The 15324-nt window shown below is 41.8% G+C and overlaps 1 protein-coding gene across 2 annotated transcripts in view; it reads right to left on the bottom strand.

The window, feature by feature from the left end:
• Gramd1b (GRAM domain containing 1B) overlaps positions 1-15324 on the bottom strand; it is a 273207-nt gene that overhangs the window by 218719 nt on the left and 39164 nt on the right. The gene's annotated exons all lie outside the window — the stretch shown is intronic.

The following is a 15324-nucleotide window of genomic DNA, read 5'->3' as shown; positions in this document are numbered from 1 at the left end:
ACTGCCATCCAGGCAAGATTTATGTTCCATTCATCATTTGTCATTCTGTTATTGAGCTCACTGATCCATCCTGAGCATTTACATTTATGTTCAGTGAATGTCTGTGAATGAAGAAATGATAGCGGGGGTAACGAGGCCAGGGAGCCAAGTTGGGAGGATGATTGATGAGGCATTCCGTGCAATTAGTTTCCCGGCCTCAAAATCTCTAGAGATTGTTCTTCTACCACAAGGCCCTTCTGGAGACACAAAAATTAAAGAATATTGTTCATCTTGGCTCTGCGGTTTCCCTAGGGGGGCAGCTCTGACTGTGAGCTCTGACTGAGCCTCCATCACATAGGAGATTTCAGGAAGGAACCTGGGGCCACAATGCTCTTTGCCCAGAACATTCGTTCCTGATTAACTAAAAGCCCAGGTTTCTCAGTTACGGGTGTTTGGACTATGGATCTTCAGGGAGCACTTAAAGGAAGGAATTGGAATGCATTTGGAAATAGCTGTTTGACTCTTAACTCATAAGAAAACACTCTGAATTGGAGTTCAGTCAATCCTCTTTCTCCTGATGGCAAGAGCCTCAGCTTACCATCCCTGAGACATGAAATTTCATCCAGCTCTCTTTCAAAAGTCTCTAGAAATACAACTCTTCCAACTTCCCTTTGGGAACCCCAAAAGACCTACATTCTGATGCTGGTCGGCTCTTCAGATAATAACCACCCTCTTCCATAGTTCCTTGTTCAAAGGGAACTGACTAGAAGGCCAATATTAAGCCATTATTTAATCCCTCCTAAATGTCTGGACATTCCATTTGAGTTTCCAAGTAGAAAGTGTCTTTAAAGGCATCTTGTAGAGTTCAGGGCCACTTTTTTTGCCCTGTTTACAGTGGCACAAAGGTGAGGCTTACTTATTAATTATGAAATAGCTGAGTCCCCAAACATATTACCGTGCACTTTAAAAAGAAAGAAACACCTTACGTGAGAATAGTTTTGTATTTCAGAAGGTGTCACATATTTTTAAAGCTAGACTACTTCTACTGCAGCCTTCCTGTTACTATTCTGCTGACAGTGCCCTCTCTTGCCCTACCTCGGGACTACAGCGCATTGTCCAAACAAAGGGTTTTGTATTTCGTTGGCACTAATGGGTAAGTGTTTGGCCCAGATTCCAGGAAAAATCCACTTGTTTTCTGAGAAGAAACGTCACAAAGAAGAACATGAGCACACAGATTCTCCACCGAGGGTGGGAAGATAATTTTGTTTAAATTAGACTAATACCCAAATATAATCATAGTAAGAGTAGATAATATTTACTACACACTTACAAGAAATCACACATTGTCTTTATTCATTCTTAAACCAAACCAGTGTATTAGTGGTCACTCCCATTTTCAAAAGGGGGGAAAAAAAAGAGGCTTGGGAAGGTCATCTAAAGACACACAGCCAATTGGCACCTGGGCCAGGGTTCAATCTAGATAATCTGGCTCTAGAGTTTAGGCTGCCATGTGATCAACTTGGCCTCCTCCAACATGGAGGAGTGTCTCTCTCTTGAATGTCAACATCTCAGTGCTAACTTCATTGCTCCCTTACAGCGACAGTGGCTCTGCCATTTCATTATCATCTTCATCACAGTCGATGGAAATTAAAAGATGGCATTTTGATTTTCTATTCAAGTGGTAATCTTCCTGTGAACCTATACTACACAATGATTGCAAATGCCTGTACAAAATACCATCTTCAGTCTTAATATCCATCATATGACCTGTTTGAAAGAAATGTAAATATGGTATGTACAGACATATATGCCAGACTTCTGAATTCTCAAGGCTGGCAGGCACAATTGCATCTTCTTGACATTTATAGGTTGCTTTCCAATTATAGTAAGCTTATAATATTCATCTATTTCCTCACTTAGAGGGGGCTCAGTGACTGACAATGAAATGCAAAAGTTCTAGAATTAGAATATCTGATTCAAATCCTGGGATCCCCCACTTATTAGAAAGTTAATTAGTCTCTTAGTGCTTTAGTTAACCCATATGAAAAATCAGATTCATACTAAAAGTGACTGTCTCAAGGACTTGTGAGAGATTAACCAGCCTCTCCCACATAGTTAATGCTAAGAAAAATCCATGATGGCCTCATTTTTATGTATGCAGACGTGAATACATGTATCATACATTTATCACTAGGGCAACAAGGTACACAGCATCCACACACCATAGAGCAATATAAAAAATCCACGTTTTCCACACAATGCCACACACACGCTGTGTATATGAAATCATTTCCCACTCACACACCCACAAAAAAAAAGGTGGATAAAGACTGAGGTCAAGTTAATAGCTTAGAATACAGGTTTATTTATTTTAAGGCCCATGGACAAGGGGGAAAGTGGCAAATGGTAACAACTGGTACAATTATGATCATTATTGTTATCATTATTATTATCACTGCATGAATAGGGCTTGTCAGCATCTCAGATTTCTGCATCTCGGATTTTGCCTTTTGTAAAGAAACTAAAGAATGCTTCATTGCTCCCTTACAATGGGAGTGGTTTTGCCATTCAATTATCATCTCCATCACACTCAATAGAAGTTAAAAGATGGCATTCTGGTCTCCTATTCAAGCGGATGATCTTTCTATGACTTTCATTACAGGAGAAGCAACTGGTAAAGCTAATGCAATGTACTGTAACTAATGCTTTGGAAATGCCCAAAGCACAACAAACCTAATCCACTTTGAAGACTAACTGTATTCAGCATGCTAGGTTTTATATGAAGCTATATATTATAGTAAAATCAGCTCTAGGGGAAAATCCTCTTTGAACCAGAGCTAAGCCATTTTTATTTATTTCTAAGACTTATAAAAGCCTGATGCAATATAAAAAAACAAAAAAAATCTCAATATTAAGATCCAATTTAACCCTTGGCTGAGCTACAATAATAGCATATATGTGGGTTTTGCATATAAGCTAAATTCTTGCACATGAAATCAAGAATTTCTATGATGCAATTGGATCAAAGCTGCTAATTTTTTTTTTTTTTTTTGCAGTACTGGTACAGGAGTGCTCTACAACTAAGCTACATCCCCAGAACTTTTTATTTGTTTATTTACATTTAAATTTCGAGACAAGCTCTTACTAAGTTGTCCAGGCTTGCCTCAAATTTGCAATCCTCCTGCCTCAGCCTCCCAAGTCACTGGGATTACATGTGTGCACCATCACGCCTGGCTATAAATATTTTTTTTAATCATACACACATGCAATTCCATTTATTTTCTGCCTTAAGACTTCTAGTTCAAAAGATTTTACATGTTGCATATTCCTAACCTGTTTGCTGACATATTGGAGTTCTGTAGTTCAAATGGAGAAACATGTTCTTTCCCATCATGACATATACATTAGTAAATTCTTCCTTATAGGTGGAACTCAGCCTCGGGATCTGCTGAGAGTTTCTTAAACTTCCCTAACATCTGAGTCAAATCTCTCTGCATACTGCAGGGCACCATTGCTTCTTGATCTCTTGTAGTTGCAGTCCAGTCATTTCAGAGAGACTACCTTAGACTGCCCTCCACTTGGCCATGGTAAGTTTCTCCTGGGTCTGTCATAGGTGATTCACAGCCTTCCTTCACCTTCATCCTGCAAATCATAAACATGCTCTATGCACCAAATTTCAACTTGTTCTTCTTACTGGCACGCATATGCCTGATAATGAGTTGAACTGGGAAAGGGAGTTTTTTTGTTTTGTTTTGTTTTGTTTTGCTTTTATTTGTTTGTTTGTTTGTTTAGTGCTGGGGATTGAATCCAGGATTGAATGCATGCTAAGCAAGCACTGTATCACTGAGCTACATCCCTTGAAACCAGAGATGCTTAACCACTGAGCCACATCCCAAGCCTTATTTATTTATTTATTTATTTGTTCTAATTAGTTATATATGACAGTAGAATGCATTTTGATACATTGTATACAAGTGGAGCACAACTTCTAATTCCTCTGGCTGTATATGGTGTATATGGTGCACTGGTAGTGTAGTCATACGTACATATAGAGTAATATGTCCATCTCATTTTACCTTCCTTCCTACCTCAGCACCCTCTCCCCACCCTCTCACTCCCCTCTGCCCAATCTAAAGTTCCTTCATTCTTCCCCACACGTCACCTCCCCCATTAGGGATCAGCATTTGCTTATCAGAGAAAACATTCACTCTTTGGTTTTTCCGGTTTGGCTTATTTCACTTAGCTTGATATTCTCCAGCTCTATCCATTTACCTGAAAATGCCATAATTTAATTCTTCTGTATATCTGAGTAATAGTCCATTGTGTACACAGTTTCTTTATCCATTCATCTGTTGAAGGGCATCTAGGTTGGTTCCACAGTTTGGCTATTGTGAATTATGCTGCTATGAATATTGACATGGCCGTGTCACTGTAATATGCTGATTTTAAGTCCTTTGTGTATAAACCAAGGATTGAGGTAGCTGGGTCAAATGGTGGTTCCATTCTAAGTTTTCTGATTCTAAGGAATCACTAAGACTTTATTATTATTATTATTATTATTATTATTATTATTATTTTATTTTATTTTGAGACAGGGCCTCACTAAATTACTTAGGGCCTGGCGCTAAGTTGCTGAAGCTGCCTTTCAACTTGGAATCTTTTCACCTCAGCCTCCCAAGTCACTGGGATTACAGGTGTGTGCCACCAAGCCCAGCTAAAATACTTTTAATACAAAAAAAAAAAATTGGAAAGAAGAAATCAATGATTTAGAAAAGAGTGTCTTAAAACCTAATAACATTTATTTACCCAAAAGATGTCCTGGTGGAAGACTCCGTGGTCTGAGGGCATCCCACCCAGGTTTAAGATCTTAAATCCGAGTTTAAGATCTAACTGGCCCTGCAGGATCCTGATAATACATAGATTCATCCCAAGACCAAGCAGACCTCAGCACTTCAATTGGCTAGATATTTCAAAGCCATCTTTGAAACTTGAGCAGGCCCTGAACTTATAATAAATGGAACCCTAAGGAGGGGTAAACTTGCTTCCCTAAAACCAAAGCAGGCCATTCTGAATGAATTTTGGTAATGAACTACCTTTTGAAAAGCATGCATATTGGGTGAGAAAATCTTTGAAAGAATGGCAAACCTCATGAATCTAGAATGAAGGAGAATTCCAGTCTTGCTCTGACACTCACTTATTGAGTAACTTAAAGGGTTTTTACTATTATTATAATCTTAGTTTGCATGTCCATTCATTCATCTTTACAAATTTATAGAGCAGTTATCATAAGCCAGACACTGTTTCTGTTCTGAGTAAAACACATCAAAATTTACCCCTGGGGGTATACACTTATAATCCAGCTACTCAGAAGGCTGAGGCAGGAAGATCACAAGTTTGAGGCCAACCTCAGCAATTTAGAGAAACTGTCACAAAGAGGAAGGGATGGCTGCACTGCTTTTAGGGGATCTGGACTGCAGCTGCCATTGCAAGGACTAGCAAGGGTTGGCTCCTGGACCTAGTGTAGGCATTGAACTGTGACTTGTGGCCTGAGCTCTCAAAGTCCAGATAGAACCTTGGAAGGACATCTGGACACAGCTGATTTGCTCAAGTTAGCTGTTTTTGCTGTGTCTCACTGGGAGCCTGGGGAAAAGAAGTCTCCCCTTCTCCCAGAGCCTTGTCTCCAGTCACGTTACTCCTCTACTTCTTTTTCTTCTCTTCTTCTCACTAAGATTCCCCTGCACATTTTTCTCCTCTCTCTTCTTTTGCTTGTATAAGCTCCTTTTTCCTTGTTCCCAAACCTTCTGCCTCCTAGGGCTCTCACCTTCATAACCTTCCAGCTTCTATCCTGTCCCCTCCCTGAGCTGATAGAATGAGAAGTGTCTAGCAGGGGTCGAAGAGGGAAAGGCTACAGGGCTAAATGGAGAACCTATTTTTAAATCTGATCTTGTGGCTGAGTAATTCCAACTCCACCACACTTTGAGCTCATTGGAACTGAATGAGGGAAAGTCATGGCTCTATTATTGGCCACAAAAGGAATAGGCACAAGAACACTCACTGTACCTTTGGGGAAAGAATGTGGTAAAGGTTCTAGTCTCTCACTTTTGGCTGTTTGCTGTATTGTCAGGGTGGTTATTGCTGTTTTCCTTCCTATCCCTGCATACTTTTCACCTTGAAAGTCAAAACAAGGCTTACCCTCACTTTGCACAGGTATATGGCAGGAAGCCTTGCTAGCTGCAGGCAAAAGTCCCAGAGTTGCAAGCTGGCTGGTCTCCTAAGTTGGCCAGAAGGTAATTAGCCTGTGTTATGGTAACTCAGCACTAACTAATGGAGCTAGACAATGCATGCATTTAAAAAAAATAGAGACAAATAAACAATTGACAATAGTGATCTTATTCTCAGAAAGTCCTGTCTGGGTGTCAGAGCAGGGGAGGGCAGGCAAAACAGATAAAAGCAGAAGTGTCCCAGCTGAGGAATGCAAGTGCTGGGGCATTTCAGGATCAGAGACAAAGGAGGCACAGCTATTAAAGTGAAATCCTTAGGAATTGAAACACTGCTACATATACTAACAATGTAATTCTTATATCACTCCAGTAAGGGAAGCAGGATAGGTGTAATGTTACTTTATAGATAGGAAACAAAATCAGAAAAGTCATATGACTTGCGCAAACCTCATAGTAAGAGGGAAAGGCAGGGTTTCCAGCCAGGTGTGCCCTTCGTAAATTACCATAATTATCCAAAAGCTTGCCTAGCAGTAATGTGGTAAGACAATGACAGTGTTGGGAACTCAGATCTTCTTTATTCTAGTTTAAATGTCTTTATTTTTACCTTAAAATGCCTAGGTAACCAAACTGGGTAATCAAATTTTTTTTTTCCTCAGGCTCTTGTAATGATTCCTCTAATCAGTGCTGCCTCTGAACAAATACCAATAAAATCACATAGAGGGAAGCTTTACAGACCAGCTCAGGGCGTGTCCTATTACATCCTGTCTTTTGAAACAATAAACATGGCACCTTATCTGGAGAGTAGAAGGAGTGTTCTACTTTCAGCAGGGGTGCCTTTTGTCTTCAGAGGTCTTGTTTAGGAAAGCTGATTAATCTAATCTTTAACAGATTGAGTCAGCATTAGTGTTAGGAGGCAGGGTGATCCTGTGGGAACCAAGTGCAGTGCAATTTAGAGATCATCTGGATTGTCCTTCCGGGGCTCTTGAACCTGCTAGAGAATTCCACTTACTTCTGGGTGGAATTAGTATCTTACCATGTCTTGTCATTACCATTAGTGTCTTAGCTCATAGGTAAGACAGACACTTTCTATCTGAGCTATAGACGATGCTTCCTAGCTCGAGGGTTGCCAGAAAGGGGGCGTCCTCAAATTTGTCCTCATCTCCTTATGCTATTTTTTTTCTTTTTTCTTTTGGAGTATTGGGGATTAAACCCAAGGGCACTCTACTCCTAAGCTACATCCTCAACTCTTTTTATTTTTTATTTTGAGATAGGTTGTTAAATTGCCAAGACTGGCCTCAAACTTGGGATCCTCCTGCCTCAGTCTCCCAAGTTGTTGGGATTACAGGCATGTACCGCTGCTCCCTGCTCATTCTGACATTTTCTTAGAAAGCACAAAGCTTTCCATGTACACACTCAACTCATCCAAGCTATTGTGAAAAATTCAAAAAATATTCTGATCTCTTGGTTGGACAATCATTCACTTTGGGGATCCAATATTGTTTTGATTTATTTTGGTTTTTAAAATAGTGAAAAAAAAACCTAATATTTACAATTAGCCAGCTGGACTCAGTTGAGATTATCCCAATTTTGTTGGCAATATCCAAGGCATCAAAATAAAGAGTCAGTGAAAATCTGCTTTCCTCTCCCCATAGGGTCTGACCAGAGTGTTGACCTTGGCCACATCAATGCCATAGAGTTTCTTCATAGCCCATTTGGTCTGCTGCTTGTTGACCTTGACATACACCGTGAGCACAAGTGTGATGTCAATTTCCTCCTTCAAGGCTGACTCAGAGGTCAAGGAGAATTGATGGTGGCATCGTGGTTAAGCTTCTTTCCCTTGGGTGCTCTTATGAGGGTATTTGGGCTGTCTCTGGTCATAATGTCTTAGGCCACCAGAAGGTGGATGTCCTATGGGTCTTCTGTGTGGCTGTGGATACTTTTAGCACTTCCTTCTTGTTCTTCTCACTTTGGTGTTGGGAGCAGCAGGTGTTTCCTTCTTCACTTTTGGTACCATCTTTGTGAAAGGCCCAATATTGTTTTATTTATTTATTTTGGTACCAGGGATTGAACCCAAGGGTGCTTAAACCACTGAACCATATCTCCAGCCCCTTTTAAAATATTTTAATCAGAGACAGGGTCTCACTGAGTTGCTTAGGTCCTCACTAAATTGCTGAGATTGGCTGTGAATTTGTGATCCTCCTGCCTCAGCTTCCCGAGACACTGGGATTACAAGCATGTGCTACTGTGCCTGGCTTTCCAATACTGGTGTTAACATAAGTGAGGCTTTGTTTCTATATGAAATAAAAGTTAGCAGGGGGGAGTTCTCAGCCACGCAAACAAACAAGTATTTGTAAAGACACAGCAAAAGGGCCAGCAAAATCCTGGTTGATTTTCTGTGCCAGTTAATGAGCCAAATTACTGTTTCCTCCTATTTCACTTAGTTTTTTATTGGGTAATAGTCTTAGCAGCAGAGAGGCAGTGGGAAAACTTGGGCCCAGAAAGGCTGAACCATTTCTCCAAGTTTACTCAGCAAAACAGCAACTCCTGGTTTAGGATTGACCATGAGACTAGAGTCAGCCTCACATGAATGTTCCAAGTTTAGCTACAGTACCAAAGACATCAAAAGGCCACTTTCCTGAATTCTATTCATTGAGAGCAACATTCTCTCATTTGAAATTGTCAAGATCATGATTCTAACTCCTAGAGCTTTTACCTCACTGTAAAAAACAAAACAAAACAAAACAAAAATAATCTTATCGCCTGGGATTCAACACCATGTGGAGACATGTTAGAGGGCAACAAACCATTGTCTGTTAGCTGTGGAAAAACCTAGACTGAGCACCCACAGAGCAGAGGGCTCACTGAAAGTCATGTTCACAAAGCCTAGGTCAGAGCTTGGAACACAAATGGTCCTTGACACTTACTGAGTCAATGAATGCACCTGAACATTTGACTTTTGCAAGATGAGAAGGATGGCTCCTGTTGCTTATTTCTCTGTGCTCTGATCGGGCCCAACATGCTTTGAAAGGGTCATTAAACCAACTGTGTTGGCAAACGCCAAGCTAGTAGCTCCAGCAGAAAGGGCCCAACTCCCAGTGGTATGGAAAACAGGTTCTTACTGCCCTCTGGTGGCCAGGAAGATTTTGGCCCCCTGAGGCCTTCAACTCAAATGCCTCTAGCCAAGAGCGTCCTCTGGCTTCATGGACACACCCCTTCCACCACAGGAGAGTTCTTGGTCTGTGGGCTGGAAAGAGGCTACCCAATGTCCTTGGAGGAAACAGCTCATTCCTTTCCTCAGAACAGATGAGTATGTCCAGAAATTAAAAGCAAATCCTTTAAAGTGAATCACCATCCAGAGAATGGTTCTGTGCTTTTAAGAGGTTCTCAAATTAAAAAAAAAAAAAAAAATTAAATTAAATTTAAAAAATCAAAGAAAATAATTTCCAGTCCAGAAAGTTTAGATTTTGAATTACTTGGGATTTTCAGGTCAGGTCACCCTTCTGAGCACAAAAAACCCTCAGAAGCCCTTTCCAAACTTGTATTGCTACTGTTCCATGAATTAACCCCATGGAAGGGAAAGAGCAACTGAAAATCCAAACCAATTACAGAAAAAATGATGACTCTCCTCGTAAACCTACAGGAGGCTTCTCAGTTTTGTTGTGTTTTAGATGTGTTCCAGATGAACAAAAGCAACAACGAAAAACCTAAACTGCTGCAGGGTCCCCCAAGCCGACACCACGTGTGCAGATGTTGGTGTGCACCCCACAGCTGGCTCCCCAGCACCTGGAACAGTGCCAGGCACATCAGTATGTATTTGGTGAAGGAATGAATGGGCTGAGCCTGAAGAGAAAGAGGTACTTTCTGATAGAAAGCATTGCATATTGGTACCAAGTGCATTGTGGCATATCGGTCAGTCTTAGCCTGCAGAGGATATCATCTCTCCCATTAAAAACCCTTTTAACCCTGGGCATGTGGTAGCTTACACCTGTAATCCCAGCCACTTGGAAGGCTGAGGCAGGAAAATTTCAAGTTCAAATTCTGCCTAGGCAACTTAGTGAGACTATGTCTCAAAATAGAAAATAGAAAGGATAGGGAATCTAGCTGGTAAGGCATCCTAGATTCAATCCACAGTATGAAAAAACAAAAACAGTGATGCTTTCATAGAATTCTCATTGATTTTTTTGTTAGTTTGTTTATTTTTTGAGAGACTGGGGATCAAACCCAGGGCCTCACACACGGTAGGCCAGTTTTCCACCACTGAACTACCCCCCCCACTTTATCTTTTAAAAAGATTATAGAATTTTAGGACTAGAAGAAACCTCATAAATCATCATTGCTCTCTTTATTTTGTTCCATCTGTTTACTTCACAGATGAGGAAAATGAAGCTCAGAGAGGTTAACCAACACACTGAAATTCACACAGCTATTTAATGGAAGAACCTCATGTGGATCCAAGTCCTCACTCCGGGCACTTTCTAATGATGTTCAAAGTTTTTGATGGTGACCCACAGTGAAAAGCATGTGTCCCAACATACACATGTGCACACATGCACAACTAAAAAGAATCCCATGAAACCACACTTACTTTCCCCATGTAGCATCATGCTGGCCTGCTGTGTATTGTATTCTATTTTGAGTTTTTAAAATGTTCTGATCACCTTTTACTCAATTAGCTTCACAACTTAAGAACTTTTAATATCACTAGGGTTAGGATGCCTATATACTGCACTTGTAAAAAGGCTGACATCTTCCAGAATCTTCTACTAATAGAACTAGTGTGATCAATTTCTTGAGACCTCTTGGCTCAAAGATTTTTTATTTTTTGACTTGATACAAATACTATCTCTCACCAAGAAGTTTCATCTCACTCCCAGGAGTCTGGTCCAGGCAATCCCCCTTTCCAGCCAGAATAATCACAATAGTGCATTTCTTTTTTTTTGCGGGGGCGGGGGGAGGTACTGGGGATTGGACTCAGGGACACTCAACCACTGAGCCACATCCCAGCCCTATTTTGAATTTTATTTAGAGACAGGGTCTCGCTGAGTTGTTTAGCGCCTTGCTGTTGCTGAGGCTGACTTTGAACTCGTGATCCTCCTCTCAGCCTCCAGAGCCGCTGGGATCACAGGCATGTGCCACCGTGCTTGGCTACACAAGAGTGTATTTTAAATGCAGACCAGAGTCATCAGAGGCTACCTTGTATCCATTCTTGACTGGCCCTCTAACCCACAAACTGGAAGGGCTTTGCATCTCTCCGTGAAATAGTATGCTCTTATCTCCCACTGGCCTCTCCGCAGCTGTCACTCTCCACCTGCCCCCGGGAGCCTGGGAAGTGGGTGGAAGGTGGCCGATAGAAGTAAAGTGGAGAAAGGTCAGAGGAAGACAAGTAGGTGGGTCTGAGAAGGCCATTAACTACGTGAGTGAGTGCAAACAGATGGATGGCTGGGTGGTCTTAAGGTGCCAGCAGTCTCTGTCTCTCTCTGAGTCACAATATCTTCTCCTTTCTTCTCCCAATCCCATTATTAGACCATTTCCTCCACCATCTCTTCCTCTGACCTCTTCTACTGAATTCCACCACCTCCTCTCTGCCTCCCCTTTCTTAATATGGTAGAAAGATGAGTTCTTAGCCCTTCCCTTTCTCACTGACTGTTTGGAACTTTCTACTCCAACTTCTCATTTTCCTGCTGAGAATCACAGATTTTGGCAAGAAGGGCCTCTGTGGTAGCCAGAGCTGGAAACCACCCCACAGCAACCTGGGCACATTCCCAAGGCTCCCTGACACCAGGCAGAATTTCCAGAGTTGGTGACAAGTCCCCTCTTCTCAGGAGCAGTATAAAATCTGCAGGCTGCCCCCCCATCCCTTACCAATGGGGCTTGATCTGGCTGCCAGGCAGAGTAGATAAAGTAGTGACAACCACCAGCCAGGACAGAAGGTGAGCAACAATTTTGAATATTTCTTACCCATTTTAGATTTCTCAGGTATTCTTTCTGAGACTAGGGTTCCAGATCTCAGGTTCTGCTCCTCAAAGATTAAGATAAATCTGGGGGACAAGAGGGAGCCACTCTAACTCTGCCACTGATGTACTGATTGATCTTCAGTCAGTTTCTTAACCTCTCTGGTTCTCATTGCTGTGTGATCTTGGGTAAGTTATTTCACCTCTAATGACTCGGTGACCTCACTTTTAAAACGTGAGATTAGACTTTAAAAATAACAATTAACCGGTGATCTTCAATGATCCTTTAAATTGTTCAGGGAATTAATTTATTGTCTTGAAAACTGTCAAGCAAAGGAACTACATCAAGTATTAATCTTCATTTTTCTGTTTTGACTACATCCCTGGCTAGTCAGATAGCTGTCAAGAGAAAACACCCCCCTTTAAAGGTATTCTTACAAATAAAGAAGTGATGGACTATCACCACTCTGCAATACTCAGTGAATTGACAAATCCAGACATTGTGCACCAAGGACTACTCACAGCACAAAAGAAGAGACAAGCAGACATTATGTGCTTCCCCACGAAAGAACATAACACCACCCACAATCTTGCCAAAAAGATCAAACCTAGTCGGATCAAACTTCTAGATCTAGCCATCAATTCACAGGAAATAAAGAGGACAGAGAACATGTTGAACTGCACTCAGAGTGTGCAATCAGCAAAATCCAAACCGTGAGAAACTTTACAGGGAACACACCCTGGGTTCTGCAAAACATGAAGTTTAATAAAAATAAAAATATTAAGGAAAGAGGAAGGTACAATAGAAGCTTTTTTTTTTTTTTTGTACCAGGGATTGAACTTAGGGGCACTCAACCACTGAACCACATCCCCAGCCCTACTTTGTATTTTATTTAGAGACAGGGTCTCACTGAGTAGCTTATTGCCTTGCTTTTGTTGAGGCTTCCTTTGAACTCAGGATCCTCCTGCCTTGGCCTCCCAAGCTGCTGGGATTACAGGCATGTGCCACCACACCCAGCATGCAATAGGAACTTGTAGAACTTGTAGAATAAAAAAGGGTTATAAAATGTGTTGACCAACTTTCCTTCCTTCTGTCCTACCTTCTTTCCTCCTTCTCCTATTTTTGTGGTTGGGGATGGAGCTCAGGGCTTTGTCCATGTGGGGCAAGGGCTCTGCCACGGAGCTACCTCCCCAGGGCTTTTTATTTTTTTCATTTTGAGATAGGGTCACATTAAATTGCTAAGGCTAATCTTGAACATGCAGTCTTCCTGTCTCAGTTCCCCAATCACTGGGATTACCAGTGTGAGCCACAACACCAGCGATGATCATTTTTAATGGGGAAGACTACACGAGAATTACAGTCAGATGATAAAGCTAAGAAGACACAAAGAAATCATTACTTTGAGTGATGAAAGCGATCATTTGGAGGATGGGAGGAGGATGTGAGGGGACCTGGGTACAGAAGGGCTTCCAAGACGCTAGCTGACCTCCATTTCTTATGCATAATTTTCTATAAATCTAGGCTTATTATACAATAAGACAGCATCTAAATGACAGAGTAGGGAAAGCACCCTTAATTCCCCGAAAGCTAGAACATTGGGATTCTGAAATTCTCAATCGGAGAAGCTCAGGGGTTGTAATCCTAAAATCAATCTTGGACAATAAGAAAGTAGGAGCAGAAGGGCCAGGATTGTTCTGGGAGCAGATCCAGGCAGACCCGACCTCAAGTCTGACTCTGCCACCTGTTTGCTGCGATGCTGAAAAATTCAGTTACCACTCTAACTCCATTTTCCTCACCTGCTAAGTGGAAGTAATCATACTCCTCCCTTGCTGTTATGTCAATCAAATGCCCTTCAGAGGGCTTAGCATAGACCCTGCGCAGAGTTAGCACTCCACACAGGAGCATTTATAATCATAATCACCTTTGTTATTACTATTTATCTGGATTTGAGGCCTCTCCTAACCAGAGATAAACCAGAAAGCAGATTTCTCCTTAGAAAAGGCGTTGGGGAGCACAGCCCCTCTGGGACACTATCGGTGAGGCTGGCTGTGGAGGAAAGTTTACCAAACTTCAGGCTGGCTCTCTCCAGAGTGACACCAGGGAACAGGCCGCCTCCTCACTTTATTCTTCCCCACAACACACTCAACCTGGCCTCCACCCTAAGCTAGTTGCATCAAAATCCAGGCCGACCTGTTCATGGTTCTTCTAGTTTCTGGTACCTCTGGGTAGCATTTGTTATTTTCATCAGTCACTGGAGCCACTTTGCAAGAGGGAGGCCACCAGGATGAGCAGACACCCATGGGAAGCAGCAGAGCCCACGGATTCATCAGTTCACTGCACCTGTGTTTTTTCATCTGTAAAATGGGGATAAGAGAACCTACTTGTACGGTCATTAAAAGGATTAAATGACTTAAAAATGTAAATTGCTTTTGACAATGCCTGGCACATTGTGTGGGGGTGGGGTGGGGGGATTGCACTCTGTTTTCAGACTTTCTAAGTATCAGCTCCTTCCCTCACTAATTCAATAATCTTGGATAAGTTGTTCATTTTTCTATATCTCTGCCTTTTTACCTATAAAATAAGGATTACGACAGTAGTCAGCTTTCTGCACAGCCAAGGAAAAGATCAAAATGAAAAGGAAACCAATGGAAGGGGAGGAAATATACACAACCATAAGCCATAGACTAATTGCTCATGGCCCCCATAATTCATACCTGACATCTTCACCCCCAGGGCCATGCTATTGGAAGGAGGCCTTTGGTAGGTGATTGGATCCCAAGATGGAGCCCTCATGAATGCGATTAGTGTCCCCCAAAAAAGGACCCCAGAGAGCTCCTCCCCATGTCCTTCCTGTGAGGACACAGTGAGAAGAAGGCCTCTATGAAGAGGGAGGTCAGCAGATGTCAGATCCGCTGTCACCCAATCTTGAACTTCCCAGCCTTCAACACTGTGAGAAAGAAATTTTGGTTTTCTACAACCCAACTAGTCTATAGCATTCTATAGCACCACAGGTTAATTAAGACCCCATGTGTCTGATATAGGGGTGATATCCAAAATATGTAAGGAACTCCTAAACAACGCAATAGCACAAAAGTAAATAACCCAATTTAAAAATGGGCTGAGGACTTGAACTTCTCTTCTAAGGAAGAGAAACCAGGGACCACCAAGTGAA

The sequence above is a fragment of the Ictidomys tridecemlineatus genome, chromosome 4 (genome assembly GCF_052094955.1).
Source record: "Ictidomys tridecemlineatus isolate mIctTri1 chromosome 4, mIctTri1.hap1, whole genome shotgun sequence".
Classification (NCBI taxonomy): domain Eukaryota; kingdom Metazoa; phylum Chordata; class Mammalia; order Rodentia; family Sciuridae; genus Ictidomys; species Ictidomys tridecemlineatus.
This window is presented reverse-complemented; position numbering and strand designations above follow the sequence as displayed.